We start from the raw sequence: 19,317 nt of genomic DNA on the forward strand, positions 1-19,317 counted from the left end.
AGCCCGGCTGGTCTGGGGGTCCTGATGGACACCTTCGCTCCCGGTCCTCAGAGGGTGACAGATCAGAAGCGCCCTTCCCAATCTCTCCCCCCGGGTCAGTGCAATGATCTGGCCCATTTCTAAAAGCCTGCTTTTCTCTCTAGCCTCATAGTAGGACTTCATGGCCATTTTAACACGTGGGCCATGTGTGCACACTTGAAAAGCCAGACAGCATGAATATTTAATAGACAAATAGTATATTGATAATGGTAACTAATACCAAAACGCAGCCCCTACCTCTCTAAATTATGCACAGCAGAACAGTGCGGAGCAAATGCATAACGATAACCTACTGCAACGTTAAACAAGACTTGCTGCTTTCAGGTGGACTAAATTGTCTGTCCTTCCATCGGGTGACCGATATGCGGGCTCTAAGGCCACTCTGTGAGCTCCTGGGACGTCCTGCTGTGCTAAGTCCCCACGGCCTTGATGGGGTGTTCAGGGGCCAGATACATGCCTTTCATTTTCAAAGGGAACATACTCTTTCTGAGATGAAGTAACTGAAGCTCTTGCTTCAGCTAAATCCTGAGCCACTCAGACGCAATCTCCTCCTTCTCAGTAAGTCTCCCTAAAGTCGCCTGTAGGGTCCCAGGAATCTCCCCCAGTTTTATCAAACAATGATTTGCTCTGCTGTAACTTGTGTGGTCGATAACAATGATGATCTGGAGAAAATCCAAAACAATTTCTTACTGATGAAGTTTATGACTAATCCTGTCTAAGAGACAAAACAAACAAAACAAACCCCGCTCTGTACTAGAAATGCACACCAACCACGTCTACACATGGCAAAGGCTTGGCTTTTACTTTGTCTTTTTCTTTCGACAAAGGTCAGTCTTAATAAAATTTGAAATTTCTTGGATTTTGATTTTTTTTTTAATTGGGGGAGGAGGGTGGATCCCAACTGGTATCTCACTTCTGGGATTAAATCAGATATTTAAGAAACATCTGATAATTAGGCTTATGTGCAAGGAATGAAATACACTGGGCTGAAAGAATAGCTGTGTGTGTGTGTGTGTGTGTGTGTGTGTGTGTGTGTGTGTGTGTGTGTGTGTGTGTGTAAAAAGCCCAGAGACAGGCAGGCTAAGGCACACATCCCATCCTGAAGGTGGATTCGTTAATTCAAGATCTGTCGGCTTCTCTGCTCGTGTGCTCTGAGCATGGTACTCCAGTCTTAGTGGTTACCTCTTGATCAAAGGACCGCTGCTGTGGCAGTAGCAATTGGTCCATTTTCCAGGAAAAAAGAATAAAAGGGCAAGAGGGTAAAGTTATGTGATCCAACACTCTCTTCTAAAGACTTTTCCCGGAAGCCACAGAAGGAAAAAAAGAAGGTAGGGACAAAGAAGGACATTCACCCAGCAACCTAACAAGCTTTCAGTTCTCTGTTAAAGGCGGACTACCCCCTTCCTGAATCCCCTTCCTGACTCCCCTTCCTCACCATGCCCTCTCTGGAAGCCACTGAATCATGTTTTCTGCGACTACAGTCTCCCATCTGACTTGGCCAAATCTCAACACTCACCAGAAGCTGTCTCAGGGGCTTTGACAAAGTGAGTCCCTCCTTGAAATTTGCACTGGGGACCCGCACCCTCCTCGCAGCCTTCCTGACTCACAGACCTCTCCCTCCTCTGGGCCTCCTCTTCTCAATCCGACATCTGCAGTGCCCAGGTCCTGCCCTCACATCTCTTCCAAATCTGTCTTTGTTTCCTCTCACCATCAACAATATGCTTACAGTTCCCAAATTTATATTGCTAGCCCTCCTTTCTGCTCTGAATTCCATTTATCAGCTGCCTGCTCACCAGCTCCCCTCCTGAGTCGACCATTCATCCCAGCTTAACATGTGTGAAACATGGCTCTGGATTCCCTCCCAGCCCCCCAAATCCATTTCCATCTAAATGTTTAATGTCTTAATTAATGACACCACCATTCACCAATTCTCTCAAAAAGGCATTTAAATTTTTTTCTCTTAAACAACAACACATCCAGTGCAGGTCCTTTCAGTTCTGCCTTGAGAATACAGGGCAAGTCTGCCCTCTGCCCTCAGCCCGTCTCAGTGCCCTGGTCTGAGCCCCTCAGCCCGTCTCAGTGCCCCGGTCTGAGCCCCTCGGCCCATCTCAGTGCCCCGGTCTGAGCAGTGGTCGCTCTTGGTCCATGGATGCTCGCCCTGCTTCTCCACAGGGTGGTCGTGCCCATGGCCAAGTCTCTGGTGCATTTCCAGTCAACCAAGGACAGAATGACATGTCCTTACCCCACCTTACCAAGCACCAAGCGGTCTGGGCCATGCCTGGCTCTTGGACCACTATCTGCTGCCTCCTGGAGTGGAGCGGGGAGGACTCAAGGTTTCAGATAGACATCAGGAGAGGCGGGTGGGGCAGAGCTTGGAACAGAAACCGCGTAGAGTTAGGATGTGTTGGGTGAGCAGCTCATGAATAGGCCCTTTTGAGAGTCTTGAGTGTGTGGGGAATTAGAAACCATCTCTGGGGAAGGCGCTCTGGGGAGTGAAGGTTCGTTGTGTACCTGCAGGGTGACGGGGCCAGGTGGCATCACACAGCACTGCAGGGAGGCAGAACTGAGCTCACCTGGTCTTGTCCCTGTGGTTTTCCCAATAAAAGAACTAGCATTTCCTGCATGCTCACTCCGCCTGCTGCTCCCTGTGAAACATATGCCCCACATCTTGCAACAACACAGTTACTACCTCATTTTCTCAGAAGAGGGTTTGACCCTCAGAGAGGCTGAATTTCTGTCCCAAATCTGCAGTGTGTGCTGGTTACCGTGGGTGACCTGCTCTCTGGGAGAGAAACCATCCTTTTCTGTGGACTGTGCCAATTACACCATGTAAATACTCACAACAGGGCTGATTTCAAGTTACCAGCATGGCCCCAAGCATCCCTCAGAATCCTAAAAAACAAACACTCAGCTTGCCTGAGCCAGTGAAGTACCCCCAACCCAGCCCACCACCACCAACCCGGCCCCCAAGCCCCTAAGATCAACTATTTTTCTCCAGTTTTACCCAGTTATTTTAAATCCAGTTTACTAATTTTCCATCTTTCTTCAGATTTCATTTGAGAACATTCTGTAACAAAAATAAAACAAAATAAAATACTATCCTTTTATTCCCAAATTATGTTAGCATTTATATTCAAGTTTGGGGTCTTGACATTGATTCTCTTCTTATTTCCATGATTTTACCTCCAGAACCTACTGGTATTAAAAGAGGACTTCTTCATGTTTTTGTGGGTGTCTTACTTAATCGGTGGTATGCTGGGCATTGGCTCTTAAAACCCAGGCTTTCACTGAGTCATGAGGATCAGGCTTGACACAGATTTTAGGGATTAAAAGATAGCAAGAATCCAGGTTATTATTAGGATATACTTAGCAAAAAGTAGTTGTAGTTACCTGCTGAGAAAGACATATAAAATAAAATGCTATTAAAAATGCTGTTTATATTGACATTAAGCTGATTTACAATATTATATTAGTTTCAGGTGTGCAGCAAGGAGATTCAGTATTTTTGCAGATTACACTCCATTAAAAGTTATCACAAGATAAGGGCTATAATCCTCTGTGCCGACAATATGTCCTTGTTGCTCATCATTTCATACGCAGTAGTTTGTGTCTGTGAATCCCACACCCCTGACCTTTCCCTCCCCCTTCCATCTCCCCGCTGGTAACCGCTAGTTTGTTTTCTGTCTGTGAGTCTGTGTTTGTTTTCTGTATACTTCCATTAGTATTATTTCTTAGATTCCACATATAAGTGATATCATAAGGTATTTGTCTGTCCCTGTCTGGTTTATTTCACTAAGCATGACACTCTCTAGGTCCACGCATGTTGCTACAAATGGCAGACTTTCATTCTTCTTTAGAGCTGAATAAATTACGCTGTACTGAGGATTTGCTTTGGCTAAGTGATATTTAACAATGATTTTTTTTACCTTTGAACAGAGAACCTTCACACATGGGAACGGTAAGGCATTGAGATGTAACATGATGAGAAACCATCTGGTATCAGACTTGGGACTCAAACAGGAATTTCTGAATTAAAACCCCTTTTTTCTGCATGATCTTCCAAAAGGGACCTCATCGTCCCCATTACATTCAGTTGCACATCTACCCCAGGAGACACTCCTGTTCTTTGGGCTCCGCTCTCCCCGGAGAGCACTGACTGCACCCTCAATGATCACCCCACCTTATCTGCTGTTCAACATGGATTTATTTTGAGCACCTACCATGTGCCAGAAGCTGTTCTAAAATGAAGTGCAAGACAGCAAAGAAAAAAAAACACAAATTTAGGAGGGAAATACAAAATAGCGGAGCCACTCAAACAACAAAATACAAGTAAACACTATATTATGTTTTCTCTAGAATAAGAGTCCTTTAAGGGCAGGAACAATTTCTAGCTTGTTTCCCACTAGGATTGCCCACCTAAAATGGGACACAGGACAGGTAGATACTAACTAACACTTAATGGGTATAATTTTCATAATGAAGGACAAAAATGAGATGTAAAATTTGAATGCTCTTTAGAATACAAATACAATCACTTAGGGTATTTTATTTAGCATATAATGGCTTTATATTAAAGAAATATGTTTACTAAAATGTATTCAATGATCCTGTTTAATATTAATTACCTTTTGCAAATAAACATTAACATATTAGACAACAGTAGACTTTTCTAATCTTTATTTATTTTTGTATATATATATTTATTGAAGTATAGTCAGTTTACAATGTTGTGTCAATTTCTGGTGTCCAGCATAATGCTTCAGTCATACATTAACATACATATATTCATTTTCACATTCTTTTTCACCACAGGTTACTACAAGATGTTGAACACATATAAAGTAGATAAACAGTTGACTTTCATTGTCTTTTCTCTTTACAGAGAATTCATATATATATGCACAGACACATATATACGAATATATAATCATATACCAAAAATGTCACTTTTGTTACTGAAAGTAGATGGCATATATTAAAAATTCTAATCAGCTTGTCAAATATTATCCATTAGTAAACAAAAGAAGGACCTTTTAGGCGTAACAACATGGTATCTGTTTTCCAAGCTTGTGGATTAAAAGCCAGGGTCTTGGGAGCTGAGACTGGGTTCTTGATGCTCGTCCACCCATCACGTCAGTAATGAAAGGTACCAGCGCCTGACTCCTGTTTCAGAATCCACTTTGTTACCTTTGTTTGCATCCACCCAGTACTTCTTGAATGATTAAGCAAGATGTCTGATCTCAAGTGTGACTGATAATTTACCTACACATGACTAATTTCCAGATATATCTTAACAGAAGCCTCACTCTGCCTGCTAGGTCTCGATTTCATCCCCCATATCATGAAGTGGAGAAACCCATTTGCACTTTGCACTTCAGATATTGGAGCCCTCCTCCTCGATCCCGAGTGCCCGAGAGGAAACGTCAGCACAGCGTTCGGTCATCTCCACACACACCCAGGTGCACAATTTCAGTTTATGGAAACACCAAACACCCCTGGTAATGCAACCCAGTCTTCTGAGAACGGACCAAGCTGAAGCAGTATGAGCATTAATACTGGGATCTGGGGTAACTAGACTCTGCGACATACCACAAAGGCAGAGTTTTCATGCCCAAAACCAAATTCTAAGTTAAAAAAAAAACAAAACTCCATGGAACCATTTTCTCTTAAGTAGTCATTGTTGTCAATACCTTGTGTTTATTGTAGTTACTCAAGTTTTTCTTAAGATATCAATTTAAAAGCAGCATTATATTATTATGATCTCATACTTATTTTTAATTCTCAGATAAAATTTAAGCACTAATCAAATGGTGATGGCATAAACAGAAAATCTTACATCTTAATATGGATAAAATAACCCCATTCACTTTCTATAACAACCTCCACAGGGAATAGCCTCAAAGTATTTTTATTCAAGTAGGTTCTAGAGAATCCATGATTAAAGTACTTATAACAGTTCTCTGCTTTGATTCATACGTTATTTGTCACCACATTCTCTGGTCTGTTCTGAGTATCCGCTTGACACGACAGTCACATTACATTAAATACAACTCATTATATTTATATTGTGTACTTTTTGCATGTATCACTTCGGGTTTGTTCATTTTTTTCCTTCTTTTCTGCAAATTTCCAATTAGTGATTTTTCACAACAAAAGGCACACGTTCCCTGGAATGCGGGGGGTTGGATCTTGACTGCTCCTGGCGATCCCAGTTTAGATCCGCAGCCTGGGGGGAATCGTAGCCCTTCACCACCTGCTGCTGTCTTTCCCGTTCACCATTTCTCCCACCGCATTGCTCTTGGTCTGTCCTTGAACAGACTGAAAGATTAAGTAAGCCTTCTGACACGTGTATTTTTGCCTCTGGGAGAAAAAGAACAGCAGGGCGGGGCTGTAAAGGCTCTGGACTAACGATGAGCAAAGATGAGACGTGGGTCAATCTGACCCTGGCACTGAGTGGCCAGGTAGCTCAGAAAAGTCACTTTCAAATCTCTCAGCTGCTCACCTGCCAAAGGAGGGCTGTGTGTTGACAACTGTTTAGTTCTCTTCACTCACCTGTCAAGATGTTAACATCCCACAAACAGTGGCTCCACCCACTCCATTTGTCTGACGGTGTAAGGAACTCCCTGGAGGTCCCGCAGCACGTCATGGACACAGTCATGTAAACCCGTGAGTCTCCCCACTGCAAGCTGAACCATGATGTCTCCCACCCAAGGCGCCATATACCTTCAGTTTCTCCTGTCAGCCACAGCACTTCTGAAACTACCTCTGCAACTCTCCAGAATCTCTCCCAGACAAAGCAATCACCTGTTTAAGAAAGTGGGCTTGTTTTAGACCACACTTTATGACTGCTGGAAGTACTCCCACATACAGCCAACCACTGGCTCTAAAACCCCACTCCACTGAGAAGTTATACACAGCCGTTTAACATGCCATCAAAAACTAAATCCTAACAATTTTAGCCTCTAGGTTCTCGCTGGCCTGGTTCTTTAGAAACCATAATGACTCAATTGCAGAATGCTGATTAAATGCACAGTTCATTGCAAGTATAATGCTCACACATTTACCTCATAAGTAACCAGTGTTAAATGAAGTATTTTACCTTCTTTGGGTCATTGCTGACTAACACCTGATTTTGAATACACACACACACACACACACACACACACAAGAATTTCCCAGGTCCTCTCTTAAATCTTTAGCCGGTTGTGAAAATCTGAAAAATGTCTCAGAACCTCTTTCATGCACGTTAGTGTAAGTGACTTCATGGAGTCAACACACGCAAACGTGTTTAGCACACATAAACATGGTAGACTTCAGAAACCAAAGCCTCACCTGGTTCCTGCCAAATTACTTTGACAATGTAAGCTGACTACACTTCAATAAAAAAAAATTACTTTGACATCCGATTATAGGTGACTTGTTCTAACTTCTGGCATTTGCACCTTCACCATATCAGGCAGCTGGAATCGCAGACAATGGAATTAACTGGTTGGTTTTCACAGGTTTTAACAAAAACAAACAAACAAAAAACAGCTGGGTGTTGTGTTGTAACCCTCCTGCACAGTCTGATTTCAGGTTTGTAGATGTGGCTGTATTTGTCATCAGGACACTTAAAAAATCTATTTGGCTTTTTTAAAAAGCTCCAATAATTTCTAGACATATTTGTTTTTAAATAATCCACATGGTGCAATGGGACTACTAATGGATTAGTTATTTTAGATAATTTATAGAAGTCACCCGGACAACAATTTTCATCTTTAAACCAGTTATACAAATAAGAAAAATTGTGTGCTTTGTAAATTGTGGCATTATAAAAAGTATATATTGGGAAGGAGGTAACTGGTTTTGGGCACTTCTAAGAGAACGTTTTTCATCTAAAGCTGGATTATTATTAGTCTCACAAATTGAGGGCCATTCCCAAAGACATGGAACTATGGAAAGTTCACTCAGTTTTCCTGATTCTCCAGCTTGCAGACTTTAGATCTTGGATCTTTTTGGCGTTCAAAACATGTTAGCCAATTCCAATCATAAATTTTCTCTTACATGTCTATATCTGTGTCTATATCTATCTTCTATTGGTTATTTCTCACTTTAGAACCCTAATACACAGTGCAGTTGCTCAATCACGTGTTGAGTATGTTTTGTTTTCTAAGAAACTACCAAACTGCCTTCCAAAGTGGTTATGCCATTTTTTAACTCTCACCAACAATGAATGAAAAGTTCCTATTGCTCCACATCCTTGTCAGCATTTGGTGTTGTCGGTGTTTTGGATTTTTGCCTTTCTTATAGATGCGTAGTGGAATCTCAATGTTATTTTAATTTCCATTTCCCTGAGGACATGTGATGTGGAACATTTTATCATGTGCTTATTTGTTGTCCAAGTGTCTTTAATGAGGTGTCTATTAAGGTCTTTGACCAGTTTTTAATCAAGTTGTTTGTTATTGTTGAGTTTAAAGAGCTCTTTACGTATTTGGGATAACAGTCCCTTATTAGATGTGTCTTTTGCAAATACTTTCTCTCAGTCTGTGGCTTTTCTTCTCATTCTCTTAATATTATAATTTACAGGGCAGAAGTTTTTGATTTTAATGAAGTCCAGATTATCCTTTTTTTTTTATGAATTGTGTCTTTGCTGTTGAATCTAAAATGTCATTGTCACACACAAAGTCATCTAGGTTTTCTCCTATGTTATCTTCTATGAGTTTGTAGTTCTGCATTTTGCATTTAGGTTTGTGATTGATTCTGAGTTAATTTTTGTGAAAGGTGTAAGGTCTGTGTCTGTATTCATTTTTTGCATGAGAATGCCCAGTGATTTCTGTACCATTTGTTGCAAAGACTATCTCTGCTTTATGGCATTGACTTTGCTCCTTTGTCAAAGATCAATTGATTATATTTATATGGGCCTATTTCTGGGTTCCCTATTCTGTCCATCAATCTGTTTGTCTATTCTTTTGCCAATATCACACTGTCTTGGTTACTGTAGCTTTATAGTAAGTCATGATATTGGTAGTGTCAGTCCTCCTGAAGTGGAATTTTATTTAATAAAAAAAAAACTAAATAGGGGTATTTAAAAACTAGAATTAATCCCAATTTGGTGTGTGAAGAAATGTAGTATAAAGAAGGAAGTAGAATATTCAACAAAAGTAGTCTCATTTTAGGTGCATATTCAAACTACTTTGAAGTAAGTAAAAACTGGGGTATTCTAGATGTTAAGTATCCAAATTTTAAATGATTATACTTAAATACATTATCAGAAGGAACTACAATGTCTCCCCATGCAAAAAAAGAATAATATTTGCTCTTATCTCTATCACAAGAATATTATGATAAAAGAAGATAAAACATGCTTGAAAGTACTTTGAGTACATGTGTTTGTGTATGTAAGTCCCTCTTCCTCCTGAGGAGCTATGATATTATTTCGATTATTTCTTCAAGTGGTGTTCTAGAACAGGCTCTCTCGGCTACTCATTATCACTCTACTAATGTCATTGTTGGAAATTACTCCTTAGGTCTGGTGCTCCAGCAGAAACGACTGAATAGCTCACATAATTCAAAATCATGAATTTTGATATTTTATTTTGGTCTCTATCCTTGTGCAGAAACTTAAATGAATGGCACCCAAAATAACTGTTTATAATAAATTGCCTTTACCCAGTAGGGTCAAATTATTCTCCTTGCAGCATTATCTTAAATACACTTAAATTCAAGGCAATAAATTAGTTAAAGAATTAACTAAATCATGGATGACTTTTCCCCCCCTTTCATCCATTTATTCAATTAAGGTCATGCATCATTTTTAAAAATCATACTTTAGAAGTTTTATGAGCACATTTGACCATGTCACACTCAGATTTTTTGCCAAAGGTGAACCACACCCAAAATTTAAGCATGGAAGCAGAGAACATTAATCATTGCTTTAGTAGATAATAATCAGACTCAGGAAAAAGGCATAGAGTAAAAGAATATAGCCTTCTTGATACTAAAATCAGGACAACCTCCCTTCCTTTTGGTTTGGACTGTTATGAGACCAGAACTTTTCCTTTTAAGATACAAGATGCTCTTAAGTGCTTTGCAATGGGGTATATTAAAATATCAATTCCCCAAATATAGAAAAAAATAACTTGAATGAACACAAACATTAGCAATCTTTCTTTTATTTATAGCTTCGATAATCAGATAATCAGATCAGTGTCTCAACAGAACTGTACTGACATTCTTTTTTGCACTGTTTTTGATCCAGAAAATAGTATCCCCAGAAATCCCCTGGTATTATTTACCATCATCTTAACATATTGCAACTTCTACAGGTTAGAAATATTTGCATCATTGACATACATCCCCGTAGATTTGACAGCTTACTTCATTTGACATTGTAACATCATGTCTATGGATTTACATTATAAAAATCTCATGAGCATGTCAATGACATAAAACCACATTACAGTGCAGGGGAATTAGTGACATTAGAAAGACACTGTGAAAAGTGACTAGACTGTCTCATTTCTGGGAGCTTTGTTTCATTAAAATGGAAAACCTCTTGACTTAATTATTAAAATAAATTTATATGTCACTTTTTACAAAAATATTATTACCACAAAAGAGAAACTTTAAAGAAACTAAGAAAATAGGTTGAACAAAAGAGTGGATACTTTCTGTTTCACTATTATAATTTGTTTCATGTAGTTAATGGCAATGCTACTCAGGCCAGAAAAGTGATGGGGAGGGAGAGGCCCCACTCACTTGTCACTTACTGTTTGAGCATACACAACTCTACAGCATGAGTACAGAAAGATCTGGCAGCGATTAAGTCAGGGTATTGAAAACTTAAGCCAAATACTATTTATGGTACTAATAATTCAGAATTCACCAGGTTGATTTAAAAGCTGCCTGGGGATAAAACTCAACTATTTCAAATTTTCTAGTACATAAAAGCATCCCTTTGTTTATATTTTTATCCTATTTTTACTTTAATTTCACTTTGAGGTATGACATCCTGTCCCATCCCTTGGTTACACCACGAGACAAGTTATTTGGTGACAGCTAGAGGAATAGCCTCCACTGCAGTTACTCTCATTCACAGCATGAAGGAAAATAAGTTGGACACTTTTCAGTTAATAGGGCAGAAATACGAATCTTTCAGATGTCCCCAATTTTGTATGCTTCTAGCCAAATCACTTTTATTCCCCTTACTGACATGGGTATTAATGTATAAGGTTCCCTAGAGTCTCTTGCTTTTATGCAAAGGAAGGCTGGGTGTTGTGTGGAAAAGGGACTCTGAGTTTCCTTTTTGAATTTACGGAGTTTAGGAGTAGCACGTAGTCATGTGTAGCTGGGCTGACAGGGAGCACAGCGCACAGTGCCACTTGTCTGCTCAGGGATTTAACATGACCTCCTGGAGACTATTGCTGATATTAGCTCAGTGACTTTTTATCAGATGCTTTAATTATAAAATAAATGTATCATGAAGACAGCAAACTTTTGTAAATTTCTAGTCTTCTTAAATCTTAAAAAAAATTTGGAAATGTGCATTCAGATGACACATAGATGACAGATATGCTATTTTGATAACAAATTGTTATTTGGGCCCTTCTAGTGGAAAGAGGTTAGCTTTTGTGGTCAGAAATGGCATGGAGCTGTGGTCTTCTATATATTAGCTGAGGGATGTCAAACAATGGAGGAATAGTATCAATTTTCAGGATAATTTTGAGACTTAAATGAAATAGTGCATATACAGTACCCAGCAGGGGCCGGACAGACATGAGCATGTGGCTCTCCATTCATGGAATTTGCATTACATTTTTTTCACAATAGTTCCAAGAAGAGCACATATTCATTTTTGCAACTAGCGGTTTTCTCAATAAGGAAAAGAAAAGAAGCCTCCAACTTTAAAATATCTAAATACATCTAGAAACCACAGCCTATCTCTATTGTGACTCAGAATTTGAGTAGGACTCAAGCACCAAGATCAATATTTTAGATGTATTTCAAAGATTCATTTATTCTCCCTTGAGAGTGATATACTAATAAGAAAATTAATGGTGTTTGGTTTATTTATAAATGTTTATTTTATGAATTATTTGAAAAATGGTTATAATTTTGGAGGACTGGGAACAAATGATAATATTCTCACCTAAGTCAATGGTCTCACTAAATACGTGTTACCTTGAAATTTATTAACAGTGTTAAGTGGTAAAGATTAAGTGCATAATGTATAAAAAACAGGGTAGAGAGAATGATTATACATGTTGTATTGACATATAATATATATTATATATTATATACATTATACACACACACACACACACATATAGCGGGGGAGAGAGAAAGACAATGTCTTCCAGTCACCATGAGGAAACTTTGAAATGAAGTTTGCAGTTCAATTTGAAAGTGTTCTTTCTATGTCATTCAGGATAACCAAGATTATACAGCTGTATCCAAGATTCCTCCATACCTCAGCAACTTAAAAAACAAAACGTCATCTCTTCTCACACCAAATTCCTATCATTTATAAACTGTGGGCTCTCCTCTGTGTTTTCAGTGTCCTCACTCTAAGAACCAGGCTGATGACACAGACCCTACCTACTTAAGAGCATTGCTGGTTCAGCAGCAGGGAGAAGGAGATACTGCCTAGTCTCACAACAAAAAAGCAACCTGAGGTGACACTTGTACTTCAACTTACTGGACCAAACTGGTCTCACACCAGACAAGGATGAGAGAGACAGGAGGTGAAATTCTGACACACTCCTGGAAGAAATGGACTGTCTGGAAAATGGCACTAGCTACTATTGAGCTACTGATCCATAAACCAAGTTGTCACTGGCTCCAGGGTATCTAGGACACCTGCACGTGCTCAGCAGCTGGCAGAGAGTCCGGCACTGAGAAGGGGCCCAGAAAAGAGTTACTGAGCGAAGAAGTGTATTGTTAGAGATGAAGCTGAATGGCAGTAATTGTAACAGGCTATCCTCTTAGTAAACTTAAACTATCTGCTGAGGAAAGGCTGAGATTTGCAGTCTATGGAATCAAATGAAATTAGCCTGCACTGCATGGCAACTTATAATCAATACCCTCTAATACCTTATTTTAAAAATGTAAATGAAGCCATCTACCCTAAAGTAGAATGCAAAAAATTTTTAAGCTGCAATATTGTTATAATACTAAATCGATCTCATTTCAACCATTGAGAATGAAGCCACACAAGAAAACCCAGCTGGGATAGGTTTATAATCCAAATAAAAAATCAAAATTGCAATTATTAGCACAGATGGAAATATATGGCTCTGGAAAGTGTCACTGTGTATAAATTCAGGAGCAATTTTAAAGCAAAGGGTACTGATTGAGTAACACAAGTCTCCTCAACTGAACAATCTAGAATGCCCACCCATAATCCCTTGACTTTTCCCATGCCTTGCCTGCCAGCATTACATGTGTCATCTTGCAGTCAGTTTACTGACACCCTGTAGCTCAGCTGGATAAATGAATCAGTAAACAATGAAAAATATGCTGAGGCATGCTGTCATTTAAGGAATAAATGTTAAGCTGGCTAGAATTATAGAGAGGAGGAAACAGGATATGGAAATAGAAAAAGGAGGAATGTGTGAGTGATTAAATATGAGGTCACGTACAAGGGATCACAGAACAAGTCAAGGAAGGATTGTTACAATGGAGACATTCAGAGTAAGATGGATGAGATTTATGTTCAAAGTACAAACACATGTAAAATTTTAATAAGTCAAGTGTTGTTTCAAGCAATTCATTAGGTTCTTTAAAGGTGATGATCAAACCAAACTCCAAAACAGATGCAACTAGAAATACATGTATATGAGGCACTGAGGTTCAGCCATTTGGTTGCTACACTGTAAACTGGCATTATTCCTTGGGTAGTTGGATTGCATTGCCTGCTGCTTTTATATCTCATCTCACTTGAGCATGTATTTGATATTCAGAGAAAATGTAGGGTAATTAGTGAATGCTGCAAGCACAAATGAATATTATTTCTATGCAGACTTTTTGGCAACTGAGAGTTGCCAAAACATCTGGAGAGAGTAACCCAGCATCAGAAACATGGATGGAGAATGGAGGCTTTGCATTCTAATCACATGCCTGCCTCTAGCTCCACACTTCATCTACTTGGGTCTTCCCTCTGTCTCCTGGCCGCACCATCTGGCTAACCGAACTGAGAGTTCTCCTGGTATATGTCATAGGACAACAGAACAGGGATCATTGAAAATTCCAATAAAGAACCAGCAAAGAACTGACTCATAAATCAAAGCCCCTGTCTTTGTCTTTAAAACATTCTGAACTTCTAAGTGGCTGCTGGGCATCCCATTTACATTCTAGGTCTTTTTAGGAAGCAGCAAGATATAGATAAGATGCGCAGAGAATAAAGCCAGAAAGTATTAGGCTTTGTTCTCACACTTGTTACCAAGACCTCACAGGATCACTTCATGCCTCTTAAAGAATGTTAGTTACATCAAATTTTAAAAGAGTATAAAGTTTACTCTGAGCTGTCTGCAGGATTATATGGTTAATTCATGTAAATTATTTTTATACACTCTACAGCAATACAAACACATAAGAAGTTACAAAATTTTAGCACGTTTCTAAGAAATAGTTCTAAGAAATCACAGAAGTGCTGGAAATAATAAGATTTTTTTGATATTTCCAAGTCAATGGAAATCTTACATCTAACCAGGATACAGATGCATGGTCACTGTATAGCAAATGCTTTGACAAATATACTGAGGGTCAGGTCCACTAAGGCAGGCAGATTTTGATGCCAAAACAATTAGAAGTCAGCAGTGCAAGGGTGCTTTCTTGTGTATATTTTAAAGTTAACTTCTTACTGAAAAATATGAATGATCTGTGAAATAATTTAGACAGTAACTCTAAAACTCTGCCATTCTGATTTTTTATCTTACTACCTAATGTTTACACCCTCTTTTTTGATGTATTTAATTTCCCAATGGAATTTTCAGTTTCATATTTCACTTGAGAGATAGTTTGTGTTAATAGGAAAATAGCACAAATTATAACAATTTGTCTCAATTATGAAAGCAACCACAGAGATAATCTAGTCTTTATGTAAGATCTGCCATAAAAACACTATAGTTAACACTTACCGAGTACTTATTATGCTCCATGAACAGGGTTAAGACTGTGTGTATGTGTGTCTGTGTGTGTGTGTTGTGTTCATTTAATCTTCACACAGCTCCCTAATTAGATAAACAGAGACTTGTTTAAGGTCACTCAATTCAGATCTGTCTTCAGAACTTTGGTTGACTAAGAAATTCTCTGTGTATCACACATATTTTTTGGTGGCTAGCCAACAGAACATTGGCATATGACAGTGGTTTAAAGAAAATAAAAAGACAGAATGATCTTCTATGTGTGGGTGTGATGCAAATAAAACACAATAAATTGCCAAATGGAAGGTGAATGTTCATTTTGTGGAATAGTTTTTAAACAAAGGACAAAGGGACTCAATTCATATTCACAGCAAAGCACATTATTTTAGGAACAGTTAAATGCTCATCACTCTTCTGTAATTCTGTTTTAATTAAATATTACCATTAAAGACCATACTAAATAATGTGCTAACATTTCAGTTTGTGGATAAGACATTAATCTGAGGTTCTCTATCATCAAAGTGTTAAAGTGTTAGCACTAAGTTACCTGATCTCTGAGAACCCTGGGTTTTTTGTATTTTAAAAAGAGAGAGAGAGAGAGAGAGAGAGAGAGAGAGAGAGAGAGAGAGAGTGTGTGTGTGTGTGTGTGTGTGTCTGTGTCCTTCTACTATGTGTGATGTATTAGGAGGCTCACAGAATACAAAATATGTGGATGTATTATTTGATTCCCTCATCAGTGTCTCAACAGATCTTTGGTAGTGTGAACTTAATATGCTTAAGATGTATCATTTCTTCAGAAGATAGCTATCTTCAGTCATAATATAAAACTTTACAGAGATATTAAGTCAGTGTTAATGCATATTTACCATGGAAGTCAATCCATTCTATTTTCTTGGCTTGGAATAAGTAGTTACCAGACTTACAGGATACAGCATACTTAAGGGAGAGTGAAAGTCTTCAAATGCTTAAGAGTCACATGAGTGCCAAGCAGGCATAAATGTGATTATAAATTCTGGGTTGTTCTGTAATATTAGAATGTTAACCTTCTATTAACTAGTTACTTTATATATAATATGTATATATATACATATATAATATATATACACACACACATATATAAGTTATATGTATGTGTGAGTATATATATATAATTATTAAATCTCTGAAATAATCAGTTTCTTTGTCTGCAAAATTGTAATAATAATAAAACCCTGTCAGTGTTTCTTGTGAAAATAAAAGGAAATAGTATATTAAAAAGTACTTAGGATAATGCTTTCTGCATGGTAAAACAAACTTAAATATTACTTTTATTAATAGCTATATATTGAAACATGACATTATCAGTTTGTTTCATTATAATTTGAGTGAAACATAAGATGTGGATAAATGATTTGTTCTCTTAATCTATTTCACATTAGTACAATCAAAATTCCTAATAGTAATATAGATGTTAAAAAACAGTAATATTGAACAAAAATTTTATCCCAGAAAAAAAGTCAGAATCAAAATGTATATATACCTTTATCAGGCAGATGATATAGTTTTGAAAGAAGAGTAAAGAGTCAAAAACACAAAAATAAAGAAGGTAAAGATACCATCTTATTTGCTGTCTTCTATTTCCTACAAAGATAAGTAAGAATTGTTTTGCTCTAGGAATGTTAAGTTGTTCCCCAAAATTCCTCTCATTTATCTTCTAAATTCAATACCATCATGGTGTGCAATGACAGACTTGTTCTCAAAAGTCTGTATTACTATTATGTCTTGCTCTCAATTTCTGAGGGAAGGAAAAACAAAATAAGCTATAGTTCTACAAGGACAGCCTTTGTGTATGTGCTCAAACATGAGCCAACAAAAATGACAGTCTTACTGAAAAAAAAAAAAAAAAAAAAAAAAAAGCAACTAAGGGTAGAAGAAAAAGGCAATCATGTCCCAAAATGGAATATAGTTTTTAAGACTCAAAATTTAGTATTGTAAAGAGGTTGTTAATTATTAGATCCACTTCATAAAAAAAACCAAACTGTTTCAATATTGTCTTTTCAATTCTATTCAGATGAATATAAACAAATGAAAACTCTATTTGTTAAAAGTGTCCATTATTTCAATGCATGTGTAAATTGGGTGTTGGAAAAGAGCCTGCAACAGAATTTCAAGAATTGAGTCATTTGCATTCTTATATTCAGGGAAAGTTGGTTTAAGCAATATATTACTTTGACAAGTAACCATGAGCTTCAAAGTAGAGGAGCATATTAATGCACTGATCTGATTTCACTGAAGGAATACACTTTTGGACAGCTCAAGAGATTGGCTGCAATATACGGAAAGAAAGGTGATTACTGGAGCCACCCTGTGCTGTTCTGTGAGCTCAAGTCACAGCAGACATTAAAAAGTCACTATTTTCACATGCTTGTCATAACCTTTGTGTCACAATTTCAGGACAGAGAGAATATAAGACAAAGAACATCATGGAGAGAAAGTTAAAGCAAGTCTGTCAAAGATTTTTGATCTGCCTTCTGTTTTTCTCACTGTTTCCTGAAAAGCTTGTGTCAATCTCACTTGGCCAAGTTTTCAAACACAGCAACTAATTTGGGAAATATTTGAACACAATCAAGTTGTCATCAGCCTATCTTGTGGGCATTCAGGCTTCCTGGTAATGATACTTATTTGGAAAGCCAAATTTAGATCACTGTGCTTACACTGGCCTCTATAAAATCAGAATTTAAATTCTGCCTTTTAAAGTTGTAAACATAAGGCATCTCAGGAAGAGTCCCGAGTTAGCAAGCCCCTAAATGCAACATTTTTGTATATGACACTGTGATGCTCTAGGAATGACTAATGAGTGGCTTGCCCAGGGACTCTTAAGTTACATATTAATAATCAATAGCATGATTAAAAGGGAGGAAGCCCAACATGCTATACAACATTTTGGGATAAAGACAATTTAACTGAGTAACTATTACTGTGAACATCAATGATGTTAGTTCTATGCAAAAGTTTACATACACCAACTACAAATTTTTTTTTCAAAAATATAAAGAGAAAGAAACTTAAACAAGTCATTATAATGGTTAATATTTCTTATTCATGCTTATTTGGAAATCTAAAGTTAGAGCTAAAATTCAAGTTAATGTTATTAAGGCATACTTAGATATGTATATCATCTTCATGCTTTTAAATAAAATTCTACTTGGAATCTAACAGGCAATTAACCATAACTTCAAGCCTAGACATTTAGAGAAAGGCATTGTTTTTCTGAGGGCTACATAACACTACACAAAAAGAGAACAGTCAACAAACTTTTAGAGTTAGTAATTTTTAATCTATTTATGTTTCCCACAACAAAGGGGTCTATACTGAAGCACTTTCCATTAAAAAAAGGAAACAGGCCACGGCCACTCTCCCTCTTTGGAGACAGACCACGCTCTGTCTATGGAGTGTGTATCTACTTTTATTCTGAGAGCCCAACCCCCACACCTCGTGGCCTTTCTCTTGCCTTTCAATGTAACTCTCTGAATAAATCTACCTTTACTCAAAAAAAAAAAAGAAAAGAAAAGAAAGAAAGAAAGAAAAACTAATTAGTTTGAAAAAGAATCACGTCTACCTTCCTTGATAATCCCTTGCCTAATTGTATCACCTTCTTACAAATACAAGAATTTCTTCTACCCTTAATTTAACACAAAACCCATTATCTAAGCTATGAGCCAGCATATTTTTATATATACACAGGTATGCATATGTACATATCCATATGCATTTGTTTTAATTTGATTATTTAGTAAATCAAAAATGATTATGAAAAAGATATAAAATATAGGTATCCCTTCAAATTGTATTTCTCTGCATGTTTCAGTCCCAATTTATGTGGATCACCTTGTCCACATATGTTCTAAGGACCCAGGTTTCTTCTGACTTTTTACTTTGGCATCCTATTGTCCCATCTACAAGTTTGTAGCTAACTTACTCTATCAACCCCAAGAAAGAAGATAAGAAACAGAGAGGAAGCAGTGTTGCCTTAAGAAACTGGCATGAGACTTGTCTTTATGACTGCTGCTTATTCTGCATTAGTGAGAACTCAGTCATGTGGAAACAGACAAGAAAGCTGAGAAGTGTACCCTCCACCTGGACTTCCATGGACCCTACAGAACAAGTGCGGAAAGAG

At 37.7% G+C, this 19,317-nt stretch overlaps 1 long non-coding RNA gene across 8 annotated transcripts in view; it reads right to left on the bottom strand.

The window, feature by feature from the left end:
* Positions 1–4,709: 4,709 nt before the first annotated feature.
* The window catches only part of LOC105075565 (uncharacterized), a 60,858-nt gene continuing 46,250 nt past the window's right edge, over positions 4,710–19,317 (bottom strand). For 5 of the 8 annotated variants that reach the window (XR_012511178.1, XR_012511176.1, XR_012511175.1 and 2 more), the window contains one exon: positions 4,710–6,843. This is a non-coding gene — a long non-coding RNA (uncharacterized LOC105075565). Of the gene's footprint in view, positions 6,844–7,371; positions 7,500–19,317 lie in introns of all 8 variants that reach the window. The other 3 variants (XR_012511183.1, XR_012511180.1, XR_012511177.1) reach the window with 3 other exon arrangements.

Source organism: Camelus bactrianus, chromosome 13 (genome assembly GCF_048773025.1).
Source record: "Camelus bactrianus isolate YW-2024 breed Bactrian camel chromosome 13, ASM4877302v1, whole genome shotgun sequence".
Classification (NCBI taxonomy): Eukaryota; Metazoa; Chordata; class Mammalia; order Artiodactyla; family Camelidae; genus Camelus; species Camelus bactrianus.